The 24,706-nt window shown below is 42.1% G+C and overlaps 1 protein-coding gene, 1 long non-coding RNA gene and 1 other non-coding gene across 3 annotated transcripts in view; 1 reads left to right on the forward strand and 2 right to left on the reverse strand.

The window, feature by feature from the left end:
* Nucleotides 1-24,706, forward strand: part of LOC136331947 (zinc finger protein 420-like) — a 335,310-nt gene that overhangs the window by 113,011 nt on the left and 197,593 nt on the right.
* LOC136332482 (U1 spliceosomal RNA) lies at nucleotides 7,698-7,858 on the reverse strand. Its single transcript, XR_010730738.1, has one exon. It is a non-coding gene; the product is annotated as a U1 spliceosomal RNA (small nuclear RNA).
* LOC136331950 (uncharacterized) lies at nucleotides 21,803-23,949 on the reverse strand. The gene is made up of 3 exons (XR_010730569.1): nucleotides 23,862-23,949; nucleotides 22,615-22,688; nucleotides 21,803-22,114 (listed from the first exon to the last, which is right to left on the reverse strand). It is a non-coding gene; the product is annotated as an uncharacterized lncRNA (long non-coding RNA).

Genomic DNA, 24,706 nt, shown 5'->3' on the forward strand with positions numbered 1-24,706 from the left:
TGGCAGATGAGGAAAGGCCGTGAGAGCTGCAAGAGGGGACATTGCCCAACATGAAATGAGTTATGTTGAGACGGCAAAATAGTAGTAGCCTGGACTTCAGGTAAATTTTTTATTTTATTTTATTTATTCATTTACAGAGGGGGGGGGAGAGAGAGAGAGAGAGACAGGGGGAGGAGCTGGAAGCATCAACTCCCATATGTGCCTTGACCAGACAAGACAGGGTTTTGAACCGGCAACCTCAGTGTTTCCAGGTTGACGCTTTATCCACTGCGCCACCACAGGTCAGGCCTGGGCTTCAGGTAGAATAAAGCTGCCTTCACATAGGAACCATTGACCCTGTTTTGTGAGCCTCCTGCAGTATATTCTGCTTGTTCTTTTGAGATATAGGAAGGGGGAGATGAGGGTAGGAAGAGGAACTAGCCCTGGAGCGGCTGGACGGTAGCCTGCAAGCCCTCCTGTCAGGGAAGTTATTGACAGCTGCAGTGGGGTTGCTGGGAGCCTGCTGACTGCAGCAGTGGATAAGAGCCATGGCCTGAGGAAGATGGGCTGACCTAAGTCACTGGGCAATTTTCTTTTTATTCATTCATTCATTCATTGTATTTTTTGGAGTGAGAAGTGTGGAGGCAGAGACAGACTCCTGCATGCACCAAAATAGAATTCACCAGCAAACCCACTAGGGGGTAATGCTATGTAAATCTGGAGCATTGCTCCGTTGCAACTGAAGCCATTCTAGTGCCTAAGGCAGAGGCCACAGAGCCGTCCTCAGCACCCAGGCCAGCTTTGCTCCAATGGATCCTTGGCTGTGAGAGGGAAAGAGAGAGACAGAGAGGAAGGAGTGGGGGAAGGTTGGAGAAGCAAATGGGCACTTCTCCTGTGTGCCCTGGCTGGGAATCAAACCAGGGACTTCCAAATGCCGGGCTGACAGTCTACCGCTGAGCCAACCAGCCAGGACCTGGGCAATTTTCCATGGATGATAGAAGTGTTTTTTTTATGGTTAGGAAGCCACATTCAGACCAGATAGCCGCATTTACATGGAGGATATGGAAGGCATACTCAGAATCAGTATAAATCTTAACCTTTTTCCTATTTGGTAAGGTGAGGACCCTGGTGAGGGCCATTAACTCAGCCTTCTGAGAGGTGGTGCCAATATGGAGGGTGAAAGCTTTATTGACTTTTGTGCTGGAGGCTATTAAACTGCATGGTGTTCTCCCTTGTGTAAGTACGAGCTGCCATCAGAGGCAGATTTAATGGCAGGTGCACAGGGCACATGCCCTCGGCCCCAACTTCTGAAGGGCCCCACAAACACCAACTTTACACTTTTTTTTAATGAGATCAAGTTTGGTTTCATAAGTGAAACTTTAACATTAATAGTATGTAATACTTTTTTATTTAAAAATATAGTTAACATGTAATTTTATTTTCCCCATCTCTAGTTTTTTTAAGGGGCCCAATATTTTCTTGTGTGTCTGGGGCCTCAACCAACCTTAATCAGCCTCTGGCAACCATCAGTGAACCAAGTCTGACATGCCTCTGTTAGAGGAGTGTCTGTCAGATGGGGAAACAGGGTAAATAAGAGAGATCAGAACAGGAGGGCAGGGGTAAGAGAGTGTCTGGATTCAGTGGTGAGCAGATATCAAGGGTGACCTGTGGGATTCCAGGAAGAGAACATGTAACTGCTGGATCCTGGAGGGTGACAGGCTCTGGGTCTGGTCCTGGGAAAGCATATCCTTTACATTGTGAGAATAGACTGTTAATAAGCTATGGAGGTACAATTTCTGGCTCTCTAGGGTGAAGATGGCAGCTGTCCCTAATGCTCTTGGACAAGGGGGCCAGCCTCAGTCTGTAGGGTCCAGTTGTTTAGAAAGATCTGCTATTGTATTGAGGAACCTTTTAATTGTCCCAAGAGACTGACAGTGATGCACTGCCATTCATCAGTGTATAACATGAATAGCTTAGAGAGGTCTGGTAGAGTTAGAGTGGGAGCCAAGATAAGGGGCTGTCTTAACTGGAGAAAGGGGGTCTTGACGGGAGCTCTTGGGTCAATGGGTTCTGATAGATTTCTCTTGGTGGCTTGGCAAACAGTGCAAAAAAAAAATCCATAATTGGAAATACCCTGCTAGACCAATAAAGGGACCTCTTGTTTTGGGGACTGGCGAGGAAGACATGAGGGAGAGCCAGTCCGGGGTAATTCCTTGGGAGGTGGGGTTGAAAGCTAGACCCAGGTAGGTGGCTGTTGGGGTACAAAGTTGTGCCTTTTGGGGAGATACCCTGTAACCCCATTCTGCAAGGCAGTTGATAAGGTGGACAGTTTTATTATTTGAGTCTTGTTCTGAGGGGCTACAGAGGAGTAAATCATCAATGTACTATATAAGGGTAAAGGGTTCTAAATCTAAAACCCATAAATAGGTCATTAGGGCCTCCTGTCCAAAAAGGTGAGGACTATCCTGGAACCCCTGAGGTAGGACTGTCCAGGTGAGTTGCTGGGATAGGTGTGTCAGGATCAGTCCAGGTAAAGGCAGAGATATTGAGTTAGGGTGTAAGGGAATAGTAAAGAAAGCATCTATTAGGTCTAGTACCACAAAGTGGGAGGTTCCAGCTGGAATTTGGAAGACAGTAGTATATGGGTTGGAAAAATCAAGTGTAAGGGTTGTACTGCTTTACTGATAAGACAAAGGTCTTGAACCAAACGATAGGACCCATCAGATTTCTTTACAGGAAGGATTTGGGTATTGAAAGGGGAATTAGCCTGACCAGGTGGTGGCACAGTGGATGGAGCGTCGGACTGAGACGTGGAAAATCCAGGTTCAAACCCCAAGGTTGCCAGCTTGAGCGTGGGCTCATCTGGTTTGAGCAAGGCTCACCAGCTGGGACCCAAGGTTGCTGGCTTGAGCAAGGCATTACTCGGTCTGCTGAAGTCCCGCGGTCAAGGCACATATGAGAAAGCAATCAATGAACAACTAAGGTGTTGCAACGAAAAACTGATGATTGATGCTTCTCATCTCTCTCCGTTCTTGTCTGTCCCTATCTATCCCTCTCTGTCTCTGTAAAAAAAAAAAAAAAAAAAAAAAAGAAGGGGGGAATTAGTGGGGCAGAGGAGTCCGTTATCAAACAGGAGAGTGCTAATAATTGTGCCCTCATTGTGCAGGGGCTGGGGTGGGATATTGTTTCTGGGATGGGAACTGATTGGGGTCCTTAACCCTAATCTGAACTGGGGCATGGTGACAGGCTATAGATGGGGTTTTGATATCCAACACTGAAGGGGTGACCAGGGAGCTAGGAAAAGGCAGGGAAGGTTAACATAAATGATTCCCAGCTGCCTTTAAGAGTAGGCACTTAGCTGACTCCGAAGGGTCTGGCATGTCCCCAGGGTTAGTACTGAAAGTAAGGGTAGCATGTAGCTTTGACTGGATGTCTCATACTAAGAGCTATGTGGGACATGAGGGCAGAATTACAAAGACATAGGTAAAGTCTGGGCCCCCAAAGAGCAGGACAGAGGAGCAGTGGAACGGGCTGGGAAACCTGGCCATTAATTCCCACAATTGAGATACCCAAGTCCCTTAAGGGATCTCTACATTCAGGCAAAGCAGAGTAGGTTGCCCGGGTCAATGAGAAAAAAATTGTACCTACCTGCCACCATCAAGGTTCCTCGAGGCTCAGATGTGCTAATAAAAGCACTTGCAGTTGTCAGTGGCCAGGCCTATCAGCTCCAGAAAGGAGGGGCCGGCCAGCCTAGGAAGAGATGGGGTCCTACCTAGAGAGTTCCAATAACAGTCCAACTTCCATTGGAGCACACTGCAAAGGAAGCAAGGCTTTGGGGGTGGGCTGGATTAGTGCACTTTTTGGGCCCATGACTTTTATTCCTGCACTTATAGAAAGCACCAAGTGGTGCTTTCTATGACTTTTGCTCTTTGTAACTCGCTACAGCTGCTTTCAGTTGGAAAGAAGCTGAGCTGTGTATGCACATTGCCCCTAAATACAGGCAGAAGGGACCAAAAGCTGAGTGCTTCCAGAATTGGGTGGGCCCCTAACACTGACCAATCTAGAGTGGAGACAGAAGGAAAATGGGAGGAGCCAAAACAGTTGTGTCCTGGGCTTTCCTCCACCTTCCTCACTGATTGAAATTTTTGACAGCTGCAGTGGGGGAGGGGGGGCGGTTTGTGGGTCATTGAATTTGACTAAAGTAATATTTAGTAAGGCTTAAATATCATTACTCATATAACTTGAAAGATTTATTTCTCCAGAGCTCAGTTGGTTAGTGTCATCCTGATACAACAAAATTGCAGTAACCCCAACAGGACACATATAGGAAGCAAGCTATCAATGTATGAATAAGGGGAACACAAATCCATGTTTTCCGTCTCTCACCATCCCCACCTCACCTTGATATAAATCAATAAAAAATATTAAGGTGCATTTCGATGACATCCCAAGGATTGAATGTTGTATATCAACTTTGACACACACATTTCCTGTAATATTTTTCTCAGATACCCTTGACCGAGTTGCTCAGTGGGTTAGAGCATCCTCCCAATATGCCAAGCTTGTGGGTTTGAACCAGGGTCAGAACACATACAAGAATTAACCAATGAATGTATAGCTCGTGCTCGACTTACGACCACGATTGATTCCAACAGACTGGGCGTAACATGATTTGGTCGTAAGTTGAGTAGGCTATATGTACAGTACTGTGAAATGATGTTATAAAAATCTTTAAGTCATATTTTACCATAATTTTCTTTCATTATTGTTATATAGCATAATTTTCTTTGTTCATTTTATGCCATTTGTATCATCTCTACACCATTTTGTTTCTTATTTTTACATTTGTCAGGTTGAAAAATAATACTGCATTACCAGTACAACTGGTTTAATATCTGCAAAACATACAAAATTATAAAATACAGGTGCATACAAAAATACAGGTGTAAAAAATACCATAGGAAACATTTTCTCAATTGCAAAACATATCAAAATATATAAACATGTACAAAACATTTTATTGGCCACTGGTGCTTGGCTGCGGATCATTGATGTCATCATCTGAGGCAGCAGTTGGGGTTACCGGAGTTGATTTTTTTTTTTTTCATTTTTCTGAAGCTGGAAACAGGGAGAGACAGTCAGACAGACTCCCGCATGCGCCCGACCGGGATCCACCCGGCATGCCCACCATGGGGCGAAGCTCTGCCCACCAGGGGGCGACGCTCTGCCCATCCTGGGTGTCGCCATGTTGTGACCAGAGCCACTCTAGCGCCTAGGGCAGAGGCCACAGAGCTATCCCCTGCGCCCGGGCCATCTTTGCTCCAATGGAGCCCTGGCTGCTGGAGGGGAAGTGAGAGACAGAGAGGAAAGCGCGGCGGAGGGGTGGAGAAGCAAATGGGCGCTTCTCCTGCGTGCCCTGGCCGGGAATTGAACCTGGGTCCTCCACACGCTAGGCCGACGCTCTACCGCTGAGCCAACCGGCCAAAGCCCGGAGTTGATTTTTTCATAAACATGGTGAACTTTGTCTGAATTGTATGTTTCTTTTTTTCTTCATAAATTTCACAATATGGACGAAACACATCGTACACCATCTGTTCAATCCTTGAAAATCATTCGATGTTTGGGTCCATTGCTTCGAAATGTATAAGTTTATTCAGTAAAGATAAACCTAATAATCCCTTAGTGGTGAACTTTCTTTCTGGCGTCTCTTCTTTCTCTGCTTCTCTTCTTTCTCTGCTTCTCTTCTTTCTTCTTCCACCACTCTTTCTTCTTCCAGTTCAATTAGCTCTTCATTTGTAATTTCTCCAGATTCTTTGTCTAGCAACTCTTCGACATCTTCCATTTCACACTCCAAAGAAAGGTCTTTAGTAAGTTTTACCTTCATTTTCGTGTCGAGATCTATGGCCTTTCTTTCCTTTTTGGTAGGCTGAGGTGTAGACAAAGACAATTTCCTCTCGGTAGACATCTTGGGAGGGATTTGATGAAAAATATCCAAGACACAAAACACAAATCGCTGTACTGAGTCTGAATTAACAGTTGAAATGGTGCACGCAGAGGTGGTAGTGCTGCCAGAAGCTGGTCCGCACTGTCGTACGCCCAGCTGGGCAACGCTTGCGCTGCCAGACGCGGAGCAGTCGTGCTAGCAATTGTGGTCATAAAGTCGAATGGTCATAAGTTGCACAGGTCATAAGTTGATCAATACCTATATAAATAAGTGGGACATCAAGTAGATTTCTCTCCCTCACTCTAAACACAATAAATAAAATTTTGTTTATATTCAAATATCTTTATTCATTTAAAGCAGTGTTTTTCAACCAGTGTGCCGTGAGACATGGTCAGGTGTGCTGTGGGGAAATTAAACATGGGTCCCCAAACTATGGCCCACATACCAGATAAGGCCCACAGAGGCTATTTATCCAGCCCGCCACCAGCCACCTCCATCCGAACATAAACATTCGCCTCACAATCCCTCCAGCTATCAGCAACAGGAAGAGTGGAGGCACAGGAAATGCTCACTGACCAATCACTTTCTAGGATTCATCCTGACCACTAGCGATGAACCAATAGTAGGCCGCCTCTCATCCACACCCAGGAAGGTCCCCACTTGGGCTGCCGCGCACTTGTCATTGTGTGGCCACAGTGAGTAGTTGAAGCTGCTACTCCTCCCCATGGTCCTGATTTCTAATCCGGGTCAGGACTGGAGGTAAATGTTTCCACCACTAGATGAAGCCTCAGCCTCAGCTGGTTATGTCTATCCTGATGGTGTATATAGATATTTGACCTTTTTCTTTTTAAAAGAGGCCCCCACAGAGGGTGCATCACAATGCATCACAATGTTATCTAACTTTAAAGCTAAAGTTTGCTGATCTTATTTTGGACAGTTTCTGGTTATCTGTTGCCAAGGAGTTCCCCATCCTGGCCAACAAAGCTATTTTGACATTGCTCCCGTTTTCAACTACATATCTATGTGAACTGAGCTTCTCAAGCTTGACTGCGATAAAAACTAAAACAGAGAGAGACTGAGAACTGTTGAGGAAGTTTCGTGTGTGTCTTTCTACCATTCCTGCCAGGATATCCCTTTTGTGTTCATCAAAACAGGCCCAGGTTTCACACTAAGTGAGTATAAATACATTTAGAAACTATATTATTTACTATATGTATAATATGTACTATGTTAGAGTGTCATTTTGTGTCATTTTGGTAGGTGGTGTGCCCCAGGATTTTGTAAATGTAAAACATGTGGTGCAGCTCCAAAAAGGTTTAAAATCACTGATTTAAAGTAAAGATTTTGCCCTGGCCGGTTGGCTCAGTGGTAGAGCGTCGGCCTAGCGTGCGGAGGACCCAGGTTCGATTCTCGGCCAGGGCACACAGGAGAAGCGCCCATTTGCTTCTCCACCCCTCCGCCACGCCTTCCTCTCTGTCTCTCTCTTCCCCTCCCACAGCCAAGGCTCCATTGGAGCAAAGATGGCCTGGGCGCTGGGGATGGCTCTGTGGCCTCTGCCTCAGGCGCTAGAGTGGCTCTGGTCGCAACATGGCGACGCCCAGGATGGGCAGAGCATCGCCCCGTGGTGGGCAGAGCATCGCCCCATGGTGGACGTGCCGGGTGGATCCCGGTCGGGCGCATGCGGGAGTCTGTCTGACTGTCTCTCCCTGTTTCCAGCTTCAGAAAAATGCAATAAATAAATAAATAAATAAAATAAAGGTTTTTTTTTTTCTTAAAGGGGAGAGCACGAACACAGTCCCCCACTACCACAAATTATGCAGTTGAGTTTCCTACATTTGGGGAAATCGCAGGGGTCAGCATATCCGGAGTGCAATGGGTAAGCCTCACCCTGGGAAAACCACCTTCGTGATCATGGTAAGTATGCCAGGTAAGTATAAAAAGTAAAGATTTTCATCAGCTGTTTAAACATTTTTTAGTAATGTATTGGAGTATTGATTAAATACATCACCTTATTCATTATATTTTATTATTTCCCCCAGTGGGTATTCCAGAACTCTGTGAAAATTTATCCTGCTGAAAGCTGTTCCAAACTGATTATATTTGTAGCTTTTCTCTAAGTAGTATAACTGTGATGACTGGTTACTAATGAAGAATGGGCCTGATCTTTGGTAGCACAGTGGATAAACTGTCAGCCTAGTAATGCTGATGTTGACTCTTCAAAACTCTGGGCTTGCCTGGTCAAAGCACATATGGGAGTTGATGCATTCTGCTCCTCCCCCTCTTTCTCTCCTCTCTCTAAAATAAATAATTAAGCCTGACCAAGCAGTGGCACAGTGGATAGAGTGGCGGACTGGGATGCAGAGGGCCCAGATTCGAGACTGATGTCGCCAGCTTGAGCGTGGGCTCATCTGGTTTGAGCAAAGCTCACCAGCTTGGACCCAAGGTCGCTGGCTCGAGCAAGGGGTTACTCGGTCTGCTGAAGGCTCACAGTCAAGGCACATATGAGAAAGCAATCATTGAATAATTAAGGTGTCACAACAAAAAACTGATGATTGATGCTTCTCTTCTCTCTCCATTTCTATCTGTCTATCCCTCTCTCTCTCTGTAAAAAAAAAACAAATAAAATTAAAATCTAAAAAAGAGAATGAATCAATACTTTCCTATCTTCACTGCAAAAGTTGTGCTTGATACAGAAGAGATTCTTTCCAACTGTGATAACAAAAAACAATTTTGACAGATTTTTAACTTGATTATATATATACTTATATCATACATGAAAGTTTTCATCTCTGTGGTTAAGATAGGACTGAATGTTCAATGTAATGCTTTTATCAAGTCATTTTATTCATTGGTTCCTAAATATTTTTTAAAACTATATAACATTGCCTGACCAGGCGGTGGCGCAGTGGATAGAGCATTGGACTGGGATGCGGAGGACCCGGGTTCGAGACCCCAAGGTCGCCAACTTGAGCACGGGCTCATCTGGTTAGAGCAAAAGCTTACCAGCTTGGACCCAAGGTCGCTGGCTCATGCAAGGGGTTATTCGGTCTGCTGTAGCCCCACGGTCAAGGCATATATGAGAAAGCAATCAATGAACTAAAGTGTTGAAATGCGCAACAAAAAACTGATTGATGCTTCTCATCTCTCCATTCCTGTCTGTCTGTCCCTGTCTATCCCTCTCACTGACTGTCTCTGTAAAAAATAATAATAAAAAAACCAAAAAAAAATATATAACATTGATAATAAATTAGGAGTTCTGTGGAATGCAGATTATGGAGATCATACAGTGTTGTGTAATATTTCTATCAGCCAAGATAGCATTGAAGACATCTCAGTGTGAACACTCGTTGAAAGGGAGAAACCATAAAACAAACCAAAAACACTAGGCTAGTGTGTTCCAAAAGCAGTATTTTTTTTTTTAAAGTTCCTGGATACAAGCAGACTGAGACCAGTAAAGGGTGTCTGCCCTGAGCCACAAAAGGGAGCATTAGGTATAGGGTTTACAGCAGGCAGTTGCTTGTATGGGGCTGCCTGCACCTGAACATGCTCAGATTAGCATATCAAGGTTTGTAGCCTTGTCACTGACTTGACGATGAGCAGGAGGGGAAGCAAATTATAACTTTACAGTGGGCGCTGTGACTGTTCTGTTTTGAGCCCTAGTGGGAAATTGGATGAGGGGAGTTTGACGTTAAAGGGGCTCTGGACTTAAAGGAGCTAACTTAAAGCTAACACTTGCATTCACAGCAAATTTTCAGTGAAAGTCAAAATTCATTGTTTATGAGAAGTTTTTTTCCTTGTAAAATGTATGAGGAGATAAAATGAACATATTTATGAGAGAAAATACTATTTAATCAATTGTTGAAAATTTTAGACGTCTTCCTTATTATAAAACAGATGCAAACATTTAGATTATAAAACACTTCAAAACTAGCCGTGAATAGTTAGCTCAGTTGGTTAAAACTGTCGTCCTTAAACAACAAGGTTGCAGGTTTAATCCCTGGTCAGGGCACACATGGGAAAAAACCAAAAGAAATTGCATGACTGAGTGTAATAACCAATGAATGTTTCCTTTCATTTTCCCCGTCTCTTTTCCTCTCTATCTAAAAAATTAATAAAGTTAAACATGGCAGGAAAGCTCTGGATTATCTTCCTAGAGCAGTGTTTCCCAATCTTTTTTTGCCATGCCCCACCTAACCTTTCTAAAATTTTTATGTCTCCCCCTATGTAACATACATAATTTTTAACATTAAAAAATTGATTTGTTCACTTAATAGACATAAATGATAGGTTCTAGGAAGAAATCACTATGAAATTGTTAATAAAACACAGTAAGTAAAATTTCAAAACATATAATGAAAAACAGAAATTTAAATTCCAAATAATTTTAATACAGATTTTTCTATATTAATTTATTATTTTAATTTAGTGTGATCCTTGCGCTTGATGCTTGCTGCAGAGATTTTATATTAGGTTCCAATTTGGTTAGCTTTAGTCTCAAGTCTCCACGTTGTGTTATATCCAGCCGATTTCTTTTTTTTACCAGTAAATCATTTACAGCACTAAATCCACATTCAGCTAAAAATGAAGATGGAAACGGTAGCAATAGTTTTCTTATACATTTGGTTGAATTTGGGTATTTGATTTCTGTTTCCTCACAAAGCCATGCCATTGCTCCTTTGATATTAAATAAAGCTTTAACTGACTCATCATTTTGCAATTCTGCGAGTTCTTCTTGATACTGCATATTTGATATATCAGACAAATCCACTAACATTGGCTGCATCATCCATGTTGGGAAATCAGTTTGTTTAAAATCAGAAAATCTTTTAAATCAGCCGATATATTCAAATGATTGACAATAACAAGTAAAGCGGTATCAATTACTTCATATTTTGGAGCCAATGAAACTGTTTAAAGTTTTTGTTGTTAATATGTTTCTGACATAACTCAATATTGGTAATGAAACCAAATATCTTTGCTTTTGCATCGACAAGAGTTTTATTTGTTCCTTGAAGTTGCTTATTTAATATATTTAGTTTTTCAAAGATATCGGCTAAATAACTCACAAATGCTTTACCATCTATTGTTAACAGATACTTCATTTCAGGTTTGTCGCTTAAAAAATCACTAAGAGTATCAAACAGTTCCATAAATCTTTTCAAACAGTTTTCTTTAGATAGCCATCTTACTTCAGTATGAAGTAAAAGTCTCACATGGTCTTCATTTTGTTCTTCACAAAATAGCTTGAAAAGATGCTCACATTTGGCACTAGCTTTAATAGCATTAACACACTTTATTACTGTATGTAATACTTCATTCAGAACAGGAGAGATGTTTTTAGCTACCAAGTTTTCCCTATGAATAACACAATGCACAAGAATAATTTCTGGATTCGCATCTTTCATCAATTTTAAGCAGCCATTTTTCTTGCCCATCATATTGGGAGCACCATCTGCAGCACAAGATGTTATATTTTTCATTGGTATATCATTGACATCTAAGTAGTTTTTTAGCTTATTATATATATCTTTGGAGGTAGTGGTGCTTTCTAATCTTTTACAGAACAACATTTATTCAGCAAAACGTCTTTTATCAATATATCTTATGTAAGTTATCAATACTGCCTCACTGTCTCTCAAAGTTGATTCATCCATTTGCAAGGAGAATTTTCTTGTTTTCAGCTTTTCAATAGGTTGTTTTTCAATATCCTCACTCATTTCGTCTATTCTTCTGCTAACAGAATTGTTACTGAGTGGCATAGCTTTTACATCTTTGTCATCTTTTTCAAGAACCGTTTTAAGAAATGCTGATATTGATGGTTTTATTAAATTCTCTCCTATAGTGTGATTTTCTCCAGTTTTAGCAATGAATAAAGAAATTTGATAACTAGCCTCAAGAACACGATTATTAGTTGAAGTATGAGCAGTAAATAGAGACTTTAATGTTGTTCTTTTTTCAAAAATTTTCTTTAAAGTTTTAAAGTAACTCAAATCTGAATTAATATGATCACTATGTTTCGCCTTCAAATGTGCCTCAAGATGACCTCGTTTCATTGATTCGTTGGTCAAGCATTGCTGGCATAAAAGACAAAAAGGAATCCGCTCATCGTGAACAGTGGGTATGAACTCAAATTTTAAATATTCCTCCGAATATTTTTTTTTCCTATTTCTTTTGAAGCTGGAAATGGGGAGAGACAGTCAGACAGACTCCCGCATGCGCCCGACCGGGACCCACCCAGCACGCCCACCAGGGGCGATGTTCTGCCCACCAGGGGGCGATGCTCTGCCCCTCTGGGGCGTCGCTCTGTCACGACCAGAGCCACTCTAGTGCCTGGGGCAGAGGCCAAGGAGCCATCCCCAGCATCCGGGCCATCTTTGCTCCAATGGAGCCTTGGCTGCAGGAGGGGAAGAGAGAGACAGAGAGGAAGGAGGAGGGGAGTGGAGAAGCAAATGGGCGCTTCTCCTATGTGCCCTGGCTAGGAATCGAACCCAGGTCCCCCGCACACCAGGCCGACGCTCTACCGCTGAGCCAACCGGCCAGGGCCTATTCCTCCGAATATTGATGAGTTTTTTTCTTGCTTGCACCACTCATTTTACTATGGGCTATAATAAAAATAAGATCAATTAAAAACTAATATTAAAATGTGTTAAAATACATTCAATGTGACATAAACGTATACTAAAAATTCATATTTATATAAATGAATATAACACATTTACTACACTACCACTGCAAATCAAAAGGTATCTATATTTTTTCCACTTGACAAAATTTTCTGGAAAGTTATGCTTCTAAAATTAAAATTGTCATGCATGCACTATTATAGCCCCAATAATATTTATAAAATATTATTGCTTTCTAGCCTCGATGCAAGAAGTACTTAATAAAGAGTTTAATATTGATAAAAATAAAATCAAATGCTTAGCAATTATATCTATACAATATATATATATATTTATTAAATCAACGAGCTTTTACAACAGTTTTGACTGACACTTATTTCAAATTAACACCAACTTGCCGGACCTGTGGTGGCGCAGTGGATAAAGCGTTGACCTGGAATACTGAGGTTGCCGGTTCAAAACCCTGGGCTTGCCCGGTCAAGGCACATATGGGAGTTGAAGCTTCCTGCTCCTCCCCTCTTCTCTCTCTCTTTCTCTCTCTCTCAATCTCTCTCTCTCTCCTCTAAAATGAATAAATAAATAAAAAAAATTAACACCAACTGAATGATGTGAAACACTACAGAAGTTGCGATGGGCCAATTAGGTGAGAATAACTGTGTTGTTTAGCGAGTTTTTAAAATGTCCAGGGTTCCCCGTGGCAGATGGCATGCTCCACGGTGAACCCAGGACGAAGTTTACTTGACGACGCCAATCACCCAGTTGATATTTTGGTCTCGTCAAACAAAATTATACTTAATAATTATTTACCGCAATTATTATTATTTTTATTATTTTTTTTTCATTTTTCTGAAGCTGGAAACAGGGAGAGACAGTCAGACAGACTCTCGCATGCGCCCGACCGGGATCCACCCGGCACGCCCACAGAGAGGAAAGCGTGGCGGAGGGGTGGAGAAGCAAATGGGCGCTTCTCCTGTGTGCCCTGGCCGGGAATCGAACCTGGGTCCTCCGCACGCTAGGCCGACGCTCTACCGCTGAGCCAACCGGCCAGGGCTACCGCAATTATTTAAGAATTGCATTTTTTGTTAAATTTGGCACCGATATCTAGCATTTCATTTAAATGGCCCGGGGCAAAAGAGTTAAAGTCATGTTGAGTCCATTTTCAAATTACCCCCCTTAACTATCGAATTGCCCCCCTGTGGGGCGTGGGCCCCACGTTGGGAAACACCATCCTAGAATGTGCAGGTTGCCAGTTTGATTTACTGTCAGGGCATATACACTGTGGCTCATGCTACTGTCTCTCACTATCTGCCTTTCTCTCTCAAAAATTATCCCATGGTTACTGGCTTGAACCAAGGTCGCTGGGTTGAAGCCCAAGTATGGGACCAATACATACACATCAAAATAAAGGGGATTTCATCCATATTTGCAATTTTTCCCAACTCAAACTGATGTGTCTTCTGACATTGAATGATAAAACGAATTTCAAGGACCTTCTGCTCATAGCTTTCAGGCATCTTTTGGGCAAATCTGGTGTGTGTACACATGCATTTCATGAACCTGAAGCACCAATTGTGTCCTCCTCTGAAATCAGTAACTTCTTTTCCATCACCAATTCGTCTTGCCTCATGGTGAACCATCTTTATCGACAAAGAATTCCAATTGCCCTTTGCTTTTCAATCGTTATCTTCAATTCTCACTCTAAAGCAGGCCATTTTGCTGACTTGTCTCTCATGGCCTTCTTCTGCCATGGCGTTTTCAGTAGGATTTCTTCTCCCCATATCCAGTCTTGGATTGATTTCTCAGTTGGAGGAGGATCAAATTTAACATTCAGCAGCATAATTTCCATTCACTTTTGCAAACTGAATCACTTTTAACTTGAATTCAGTACTATACAAAAAGTTTTTCAGAGCCATTTCAGGGCAGAATGTGACAAAATGTAACCTACCATAATATACCAGTGACAAGTATGAAACTGAGTGCAAAGATGAGCACAAAAAAAGCAGGAAATTCAAGTAAAAAAAATCTACAAGTGTGGAAAAGCAGGGAAATGCAAGTAAAAAACTACAACCACTAAATAAGATGCACTCTGTTTTTAAACCCCAAAGATTTTAAAAATAGGTGTGTCTTATATGTGGGAAACTATGGTAGTTACTTAAAAATATTTTAAATTTATTTTCAAGAGAAGTGAGAGAGAGAGAGAGAAGAAAAAAAAGAGGGGAGGGAGGAGCAGGAAGCTTCAACTCCCATATGTACCCTGAGCAGGCAAGCCTGGAGTTTTGAACTGGTGACCTTAGCTTTCCAGTTTTATCCACTGCACCACCACAGGTCAAGCTGAGATTTTTTCTTAACCTTCACTCTGTATTCTAATATGAAGAGAATCTCTTGTAGATAGTAATATGTATGGGTCTGGTTCTCATATCCATTCAGCTAATCTGTGACTTTTGATTGAAGTATTTATTTCTACTTTATGTGATAATTTATAAGCATACAGTTATTGCCATATTACTTTATTGTATTTCTAAGAGGCAAGAAGAAAGATAGGAACATCAGGCTGCTCCTCTACGTTCCCTGATGGGAGTCAACATACTACCTTGCATCAGGACAAGGCTCTTCACTGACTAAGCTACCTTGCTATGGCAACCATTTCTAAATTCAGTTATACAGTCATTAAACAGAACTCTTATCTTTGATGATCATAAATAACTAGCTCTTACATGCAGAAAATTAACAAGGAAAGAGTGGTTTTAAATGACACATTAGATAAGATAAACTTGAGGTTCATCAAAGAATTTTACCCCAAAGCAGAACTATATATGTTTTAGCCTAATCATGAAGTTGCACAGTGGATAGAGACTCAACCTAGGATGCTGAAGACCCAAGTTAGAAACCCTGATGTCACCTGACCAGGTGGTGGCACAGTGGATAGAGCATTGGACCAGCATGCGGAGGACCCAGGTTTGAGACCCCAAGGTTGCCAACTTGAGTGCGGGCTCATCTGGTTTGAGCAAGGCTCACCAGCTTGAGCCCAAGTTTCCTGGCTCAAGCAAGGGGTCACTCAGTCTGCTGTAGTCCCCCAATCAGGGCACATATAAGAAAGCAATCAATGAACAACTAAAATGCCACAATGAAGAACTGATGCTTCTCATCTCTCTCCCTTCCTGTCTGTTCCTATCTGTCCCTCTCTCTCTGTCACACACACACAAAACAAAAAAACAGTGATGCCACTGGATGCAGCAGAGGCTCCCTGGTTTGACACATGAATGAATCCCTGGTGTCTGGCTTGAAGCCCAAGGTTGCTGACTTGAGCCCAAAAGTTGTTGGCTTTAGCAAGGAGTAACTGGATCAGTTGGAGGCCCTCAGTGGAGGCCCATATAATAAAGCAATTGATGCCAGACCAGGTGATGGTGCAGTGGATAGATGGTCAAACTGGGATCAAAAGGACCCAGGTTTGAAACCCCATGTTCGTGGGTTTGAGCGAGGGCTCACCAGCTTGAGTGCAGAATCATTGGCTTGAGCATGGTATCATAGACCTAAAGCCGTGATGGCGAACCTATGACACACATGTCAGCACTGACACGTGTAGCCATTTTTGATGACACACGGCCGCATACCAGAGAAGTATGCGGCCGCATGTCAAGAAGGACGTTTCATCCTCGGCTCCTGCATGACCAGGTGCAGTAGCTGAGGATAAAACATTTGCTGTAGTGTACACACTCTGTGCCGGAGGTCTGTAGGCCAAAACAACAGAACTCCAGCACACAGCGTCTAGTTCTGGGACTTCCAGTTAGGCCGTTAGGGATCATTGGCCTCACTTCCGGCCAGCAGAGCAAAGAGCAGCAGAATGCCAGAGGGAGACGCATCTCTGGGGGCCCTATGATCGCCATTACCAGCAACCATCATCCAATCTACTGTTCTGGAGTGTCATGGATTTCTAATTGACCATCATTAGTGAGATAAGTGAGGGGGTGGCTGGGAGAGGCGAGGGCCTGTGCTATGGGTGCCATTTCCTGCCATTAGAAATAGCAGCAGCCATCTTAATTTACATAAGATGCAACTTGCAGAATTTCAAGACAGCATCTGGGCTCAGGTGTTTGTCACCTTGAGGTCAAAGCTCGAGAATCTGGAAAGGTGCCGCTTGGAGAATCAAGAGGAATGCCACTAAAAACAGGAAATTTGGAGTGCCTGGAACTGATTACCAGACACTTTTAGCACCTTGAAAAATATAGCAATGGATTTACTCACATTTTTTCCCTCTACGTACTTTTGTGAGACCTTATTCTCAGCGTTAAATAATATCAAAACCAACAAAAGAAACAGATTGACAGATGAAGTTAGTAGCGCTTGCTTGGGCTTGAAGTGTACAAAATACCAATCTTCAATTGAAGATTTAGCCAATAAAATTCAGCAACAAAAAAGTCACTAATAGGCAGGTTAGTTAAAAAAAATTTCCCCTCCCCCTCACTTATCTTAGTTCACGGCACCTCACACAAGTTAAATAATATCAAGACCAACAAAAGAAACCGACTGACAGATGAACAAAAAAGCCACTAAGCAGGTAAGTTAGATAACTAGTTTTTGGTTTATTAAATAGTTATATATTACAATTATACATTTTTGTTATTTAAACTATAAATATTACAAAATTATGGTTATTTTCTTGAGGTGACACACCACTCGAGTTATGCTTGGTTTTTTGGCGAATTTTGACACACCAAGCTCAAAAGATTGCCCATCACTGACCTAAAGCCACGGTCGCTGGCTTGAGCCCAAAGGTCAGTGGCTTGAAGCCCATGGCAACAGGCTTCAGCCCAAGATTGCTGGCTTGAGTAAGGGGTAACTTGCTCTGCGGTAGCTCCATCAAGACACATATGAGAAAGCAATCAATGAACAACAAAGGTGCCACAACAAAGAATTGATGCTTCTCATCTCTCCCTTCCTTGCTGTCTGTTCCTGTGTCCCTCTGTATGTCACACATACACATACACACAGAAAAAGCAATTGAAATAAAGTGCCACAATTATGAGTTTCTGCCTCTCTCTCCATTTGTCCCTATCTGTAAAAAAAGTACATACATTCCAGGCAAAATGAAGACAAGAAAGCCCTTTAAACCTACAGACATCAGATTCCCTTTCCTAATGACCAGAACAAAAAAATTAATTTATAGATAATGTGCATCAATACACCTCAACATTCCTCACTAGACTACAGGGAAATGGAACAAGGTGAGGCCCTGTCATTTTTCCTGGAACAACAACAACAAAAAAAAAAAACAAATATACTGTTGCAGTTAACAAGTGCAAAACACAAAACATAGATGTATATAGATGTGAACACTGTATATAGTGAGACTATAGCTAATCAGGTAGCACAGGAGAGCAGTATCCACTATCAAGTTTCTACAATGCTCTTGATTTTCAAGGAGTGTGCGTGCAAAGAAAATATTATCAAACAGCTCATGAAATGCAGGACAGGACAGTGAAAGAAAAAACAAACTCTGGTGCTTCCACTTTAAACTCTTCCCACCTGTAATTCTTACTAATGGTGATAATCACTTGAAATACACTCAAGGTACATTCATAACTAAGACTGGGAGGAACTACACAGAACACCTGTAGTCAACTCAGAGGGCACGGCAGAATGCTGGAAGAGAGTAGCAGGACCCAGAGCACATGCTTTCACTAGGATCCACCTGCAGACTCCTGAGGGTTCTCAATCTAACTTTAGAATTTTAAAAATACACCAAAACAGTGAGGATTTGGTAAGATATGCAGAGAACTTATCTAAAGTTGATACATGGTGAAAGCCCTGCGATGTGAGAAATTCTGTTGCTCAAAGGGCTGTTGAGTAAGGTTGCTATACTGTGTAAAGCTTTCCCATGTTCTTTGTCTGTTCCTCTTCCATCCAGTATTAACAGATGTTGAGTAAGATATGAATAAAGACAAAGACACTGGAACATAAGTTGCATTTTAAGGTTTAATTGTCTGATGCTTAATGAAGTTTGAACAAGGTTAAATGTTTTGCCAAATTACATTTTTACGATTTCTTTCCATCATGAATTCTGCAATGTTGAACCGTTTTTTGCACAGGTAAGAAGTCTTTGCCACATATATTACATTTACAGGGTGATTCTGTTCTGTATTCTCTTGTTTAGAAAGATGAGAGCCGTCATTTAAAGTTTAGAAATGACCTCCATATCTGTAAGGCTTCTCTTGAGAATGAATTCCCTAAGGTTAATAAGATTCCCCTATCAAACAAAAAACTTATTACACTCCCTACATGTGAGGTTTCATAACAGTATGAACTCTGTGGTGATGTGTAAGATTTCAGGGCGAGCAAAAGGCTTTACTACATTCTCTACATTTGCAAGGCTTCTCTCCAGCATGAATTCTCTGATGTCAAGTAAGGTTTGAGGAGCAATTAAAGGCTGTGCCACACTTCTACATTCCTAGGGCTTCTCTCCAGTATGAACTCTTGATGTTTAGTAAGATCTGTTGAACTTCTAAAGGCTTTGCCACATTGTCTGCATTTGTATGGTTTCTCTCCTGTGTGACTTCTTTGATGTACAGTAAGAGTTGAAGAATGGTTAAAGGCTTTTCCACATTGTCTGCATTTGTATGGTTTCTCTCCTGTGAGTTCTTTGATGTCTAGTAAGAGATGAGGATTGGATAAAGGCTCTGCCACATTGTCTACATTTGTATAGTTTCTCTCCTGTGTGAATTTTTTGATGTTCAGTAAGGTTTGAGTCCAGTTAAAAGTTTTGCCACATTCTAAACATTTATGAGATCTCTCTCCAGTATGAATTTTCTGATGGTTAATAAGAGTTGAGGAATGGATAAAGGCTTTGCCATATTCTCTGTATTAGTCTCATTTTTGTGTGACTACTTCTCTCATGTAAAGTAAGACATGAATGCCAATTAAATCATTTACCACATTCTTTACATTTATAAAGTTTTTCTCCACTATGGACTTTCTTGGGTTTATTTACCTTGAATATTTCACTTACAATATACATATTTCTCTTATGTATATTGTAAGTGTAAGCTTTCTCCTCAATATGAATATTCTCATCTTTAGTATGACTTGAAGACTTCTTAAAAGATTTGACACATTTACTTTGTTCGTTATCTCCACAATATGAATCACCTGATAAATATTAAAATGTGACATCTGGTCAAACACTTTTCCCTGTTCGTAATGGTTTTCTGGAAATGAAGTTTTCTCATTTTCATTAGGAATTGATTCTTGTTTTTCCAATGGTCATTGCATTCATAACTTCTGTCTCCATTACGTGTACTCTGGTAATCATTGGAGATAGAAAAGCCTTTAGTGAAAGGTATAATTTCATTTAATATGTAGACTTTTTTCCAAATAACTACTTTGCAATACCTATTAAACCATTTTGACTGTATAAAATTTGCTCTGAAGTTTATAAAAACTAGACATTAAAATGAAAAACAGCATGTGAAAAACAAATCAAGTGATTATTTACTCCACAGGTTACATAAGTTTCTAGCTTTTCCAGACTTTTCCCCCAAAAATACAATAGTAAAGATAAATAGTAAATGTAATAGAAAAGAATAGTTTTTAATCTTCATTTTTGAAATTAAATTTTTTATTTTAGTGAGAGGATCGGAGGCAGAGAGAGTGAGTCCCAAATGTGCTGTGACTTGAATTCACCTGGCAAAACCACCAGAAGTCTATGTTTATCCCATCTGGGGACATTGCTCCAGTACTCAACTATGGAGCCATTGTTTTAGAGCCTGGAGCAGAGGTCACAAAGCCATCCTCAGTGCTTGAGGCTAACTTCTTGACCAATCCAGACATGGCTATGGGAGAGGAAGAGAGAGACAAGAGAGAGAGAAAATCAAGAGGGAGAGAGGTGGAGAAGCAGAGGGTTGCTTCTCCTGTGTGCCCTAACCAGGAATCAAACCCAAAACATAAACACACTGGGCCGATAGCCCAGGAGACATCCAGGGCAAGCTTCATTTTTATTTTTTTATTATTTATTTATTTTTATTTTTTACAGAGACAGAGAAAGAGTTTAAGAGAGGGATAGATAGGGACAGACAGGAACGGAGAGAGACGAGAAGCATCAATGATTAGTTTTTCATTGCGACACCTTAGTTGTTCATTGATTGCTTCCTCATACGTGCCTTGACCGTGGGCCTTCAGCAGACCAAGTAATTTCTTGCTTGAGTCAGTGATCTTGGGTCCAAGCTGGTGAGCTTTGCTCAAACCAGATGAGCTCGCGTTCAAGCTGGCAACCTTGGGGTCTTGAACCTGGGTCTTCCACATCCCAGTCCGACAGTCTATCCACTGTGCCACTGCCTAGTCAGGCGCAATCTTCATTTTTAGAAAGTAACTGATACACAATGTAGCTGACTTGAGAGTTTCCTAAATCTATAGTATTTTTTACCTATTTCAAAAACAATGAGTTAATCAAAAATAATTGTCCTGCCCTGGCCCGACAGGTCAATTCACTAGAGCATTATCCCAAATCACAGAGGTTGCTGGTTCGATACCTGGTCAGTGCACATACTAGAGCAGATCGATGTTCCTGTCTCTTTCTACCTTTTTGCCTTTCTCTCTTTCAATAAAATTAATGTTTTTTTGTTTTGTTTTGAGAGAGGCAGGAAGATAAAGAGAGGAACATTGAGCTACTCCTGTATGAGTCTTGACCAGGGAATTGAACCAGCAACATCTGTGCTCCGGGACAACTCTCCAACCAACCTACCTATCCAGGTAGTGCTTAATTTCTTTATTATTTTAAGAGAGACAGAGAGAGGCAGGGAAAGAGAGAGGAAGAGAAAGGGAAGCATTCATTTGTTATTCTACCCTGTCATCAACTCATTGGCTGCTTCTCCAGCGTGCCCTTACCAGCGATTAGATCCACAACCTTGTTGTTTGAGGATGTTCTTAACCAACTGAGTAATTAACTGGCCAGAGTAAAATAAATATTTAAAAAACTAGAAAGCCCAGCGGTCATACGAAATGACTGCTGTTCTAGATATTATAAATTGTTATTAAAATGATTTGTGCAAAGGTATCTGCTAATTCAAACTGAATTACCCAGGGCAGGCGGCGAGGACGCCCCTTTGCATAGTGCCCCACGGGGTTTCCCCCTTCTACTTGCTTAATTGCTTAAAGTAGAGTGCAATGAAGGAAACCACTGGCGGTACATTTCTTAAGAGCCACTGCTAGCTCAATAAATAAAGGTGATTTAAATAATAAAATGTTAATTCACATGTCAAAGATCTCTTTGTACAAACTGTTTTAATCCTTTTTGCGTTTCAGTCAGCATTACTCTGTCGTTTTTTTTACATTTCTCTCCTGCCTTTGTTCAAGGGACTCATTTTGTCGAGACAGGCTTTTTTGTCTTGCATCTGAGGCAAGCCTTGTTTCTCTATGTTCATCAGTCTCATTTTGCAGAGAAAAGATGCATTTGCTCTGCGACTGAAGCAAGCCTGTCTTTCTCTGCTCAGTGGTTTCTTTTTGTTGAGAAAGCCGTCTTTGTGCAGCTTTAGCTCCTTTTCTCTCCTCTTCAGTGCTGTATTTTCTAGGAGACATTCTTAAAAGAAATTATGTTAAGACGTAGTTTTTATGTAAAACAGATGATTGCCAATGCAAACAAATGTTCACCTTCCCCCTGACCCACTCAATTTGTGTTCAGCCGTGGCAACTTCACCCCATTGGCTAGTACAGTTACGCAAGCAACCAATAAGCTATCGGCGACAAACAGACACTTAAGCCGCATATAATAAAGATTAATAATAACTGTCCCACAATAGCCAAAACTGTGTTGGTTTTACTGTCATCCCAGTATGCAAAGTTTACAGGCTCAGTCCCTGGTGAGGGCACATACAGAAAAAGATTAATGTTATTGTCTGTCACTATCTCTCTCTCTCTCTCTTCCTCCCCATTCCTCTGTCTCTAAATAAAAAACAGCAAAAAATAATTGCCACAGGTTAGTTATGTCCATATTAACACCCTTTCTTCTCACCACTCTTCCTAAAATGCCAAGGCTTTCATTAAAGGTACATTATCAAAATCACACCTTCCAAATCTTACCAGTATTGTTTTAGAGAAGAAATCTTCTATGCCTGGAATTTGTAACAAGGTCTGGTTGCCTTCAGATGGCACAGCTGAAAAATACAAAATAAATGTTCACAGTTATGACACAAAGTAAATGGATGTACCAGCAAGTATTGACAAAATTGCATTTTTAGTACTCAAAAGGCAGGTTAAGATTTTAAAGGAAGATCAAGAAAGGTAGCAGTGAAAAAAATCACATCAGTGAGGAATGAAAATTTACATCCATTACTGACAATATTTGTTGAAACATTAAAGCACACAATGGCGATATGATAAGAAAATTCCCTATTACCAGTTTCTTCTCACAGAACACAGAAATGATAGTGTACGTTCCATGAACTGGATGCTTCACTGCTTCCTGAAAAACTGTTTTGCCTGCATTGCTTCTGGAGAGCTGTTTTAAGTAGCACTGACTGATGGGTATCAGACCCAGCACCATCAGATCTCTGGGTAATGTGAAGGCCTGGGGCTACAACTTCTAGAACTTTTTCCCTGAGCACAACTCTTTCTTTTCCAGGAAATTGCAGAAATTATTTTAAAAACAAAAAATGATGGCCTGACCAGGTGGTTAAGCAATGAACAGAGCACTGGAGTGGACGCGGAGGACCCAGGTTCGAAACCCAAGGTCACCAGCTTAAGCCCAAGGGGTGACTTGTTCTGCTGTAGCCCCCGGTCAAGGCACATATGAGAAAGCAATCAATGACTAAGGTGCTGCAACAAAGAATTGATGCTTCTCATCTTTCTCTCTTCCTGTCTTTCTATAACTGTCACAAAAAAAATAAAATAATAAGCACAGGTTTGGATGTTAGCTATGAAAATATGTCGCTGTTCCCACACAGCCCTCCCCGAGCGGGGCCGGGGTCTCTTCTGAGGACCTCGCGTTCTCGCCCTGAATCCCCGCCCCATGGAGAGTTTGTTCTTCCTGGACCCGGGCCTCTTATTAAATGGGGTGCTGGTCGGGGGTGGGGTCTGCAGGTCCCCAGGTCGGGGGGCGGGGAGCTGCTTGGCTCGGACCGAGGCAGGAAACCCCGCGGCAGGGAGGGGTCCCACGCCCGACGGCGGGGTGACACGGGCGGGGCGGCCTCAGTTTCCCCGGAAACCGACGCGGTGCCCCCACCCGGCAGCGAAGTGGGCAGGTTCCGAGCCTCTCACAGGGACTCCTCACACACCACTGAGGGCTCGGGAGCGGGACTCTCGGCGTCCGCAGCGACCCTCAGGCTCACCGCGTGCAGGAATGGGGACCGGGAGGGTCAGGTTTAATCCGGGAAGATCACCTTCAGATCCCGCGTGACCTTCACTACAGCCGCTTCCGGGGCGGGAAAAAAAAAAAAAGCTGCGCGAGCGCATTACCTCTAACTCAAGCAGAACACTTCCAGCAGTGGGCGGGGTCTTAAAACTGACCAATCAGAAGCAGAAATAATGCGTCGTGCTGAAACACGGTTTGTCTCCCCTCCACCTTAATCACGGAAGATAATTTATGTTGCTCATTGAGTTTGACTAAAATAATGTTTGGTAAGGCTTAAATATCGTTAGTCATAAAGTTTGTATGGTTTTTCCAAGTTTTATTAGTAACGATATTTAAGTCTTAATGCGTATTAGCTTAGTCAAGGTCAATGACCAACTGGTGGGTAAACAATTGTATTTTTTTTTTATGGTTGCCTGCTTGAATTGGGGCAGTGTATGGAAGGCTCCATCCAGGTGTTTGACCTCAGGGCAGCAGATTGCAAAATGAACACTGCCTGCCTAAGTGGGGAGAGGCAACTGTTTAAAACGATTTTTCTCCCCAAGCCTGTTCTGGTTGGAGGGGGGGGGGGGGGAGAGAGAGAGAGGGAATGAATGAGATGGAGTGCTGAGGGGCTTGGGGACCGTGAGATTTCTGCGCAGCCTTTTTGGGGAGTGCTGAGACTGCTAAGGTCCTGGGATGAGAGAAAGAGAGGTGTTCTTCCCCCTGTTTGATCATCGGTCGTTGTGAGAGTTTAATAATCTGATTGGCCCACCATTTTCTGGTTCCACAATTCTTTCACCATCTGCCCTAATCCAATGTGAACCTGCATCTAGCAGGCCACAA

This window comes from Saccopteryx bilineata, chromosome 3 (genome assembly GCF_036850765.1).
Source record: "Saccopteryx bilineata isolate mSacBil1 chromosome 3, mSacBil1_pri_phased_curated, whole genome shotgun sequence".
NCBI lineage: Eukaryota > Metazoa > Chordata > Mammalia > Chiroptera > Emballonuridae > Saccopteryx > Saccopteryx bilineata.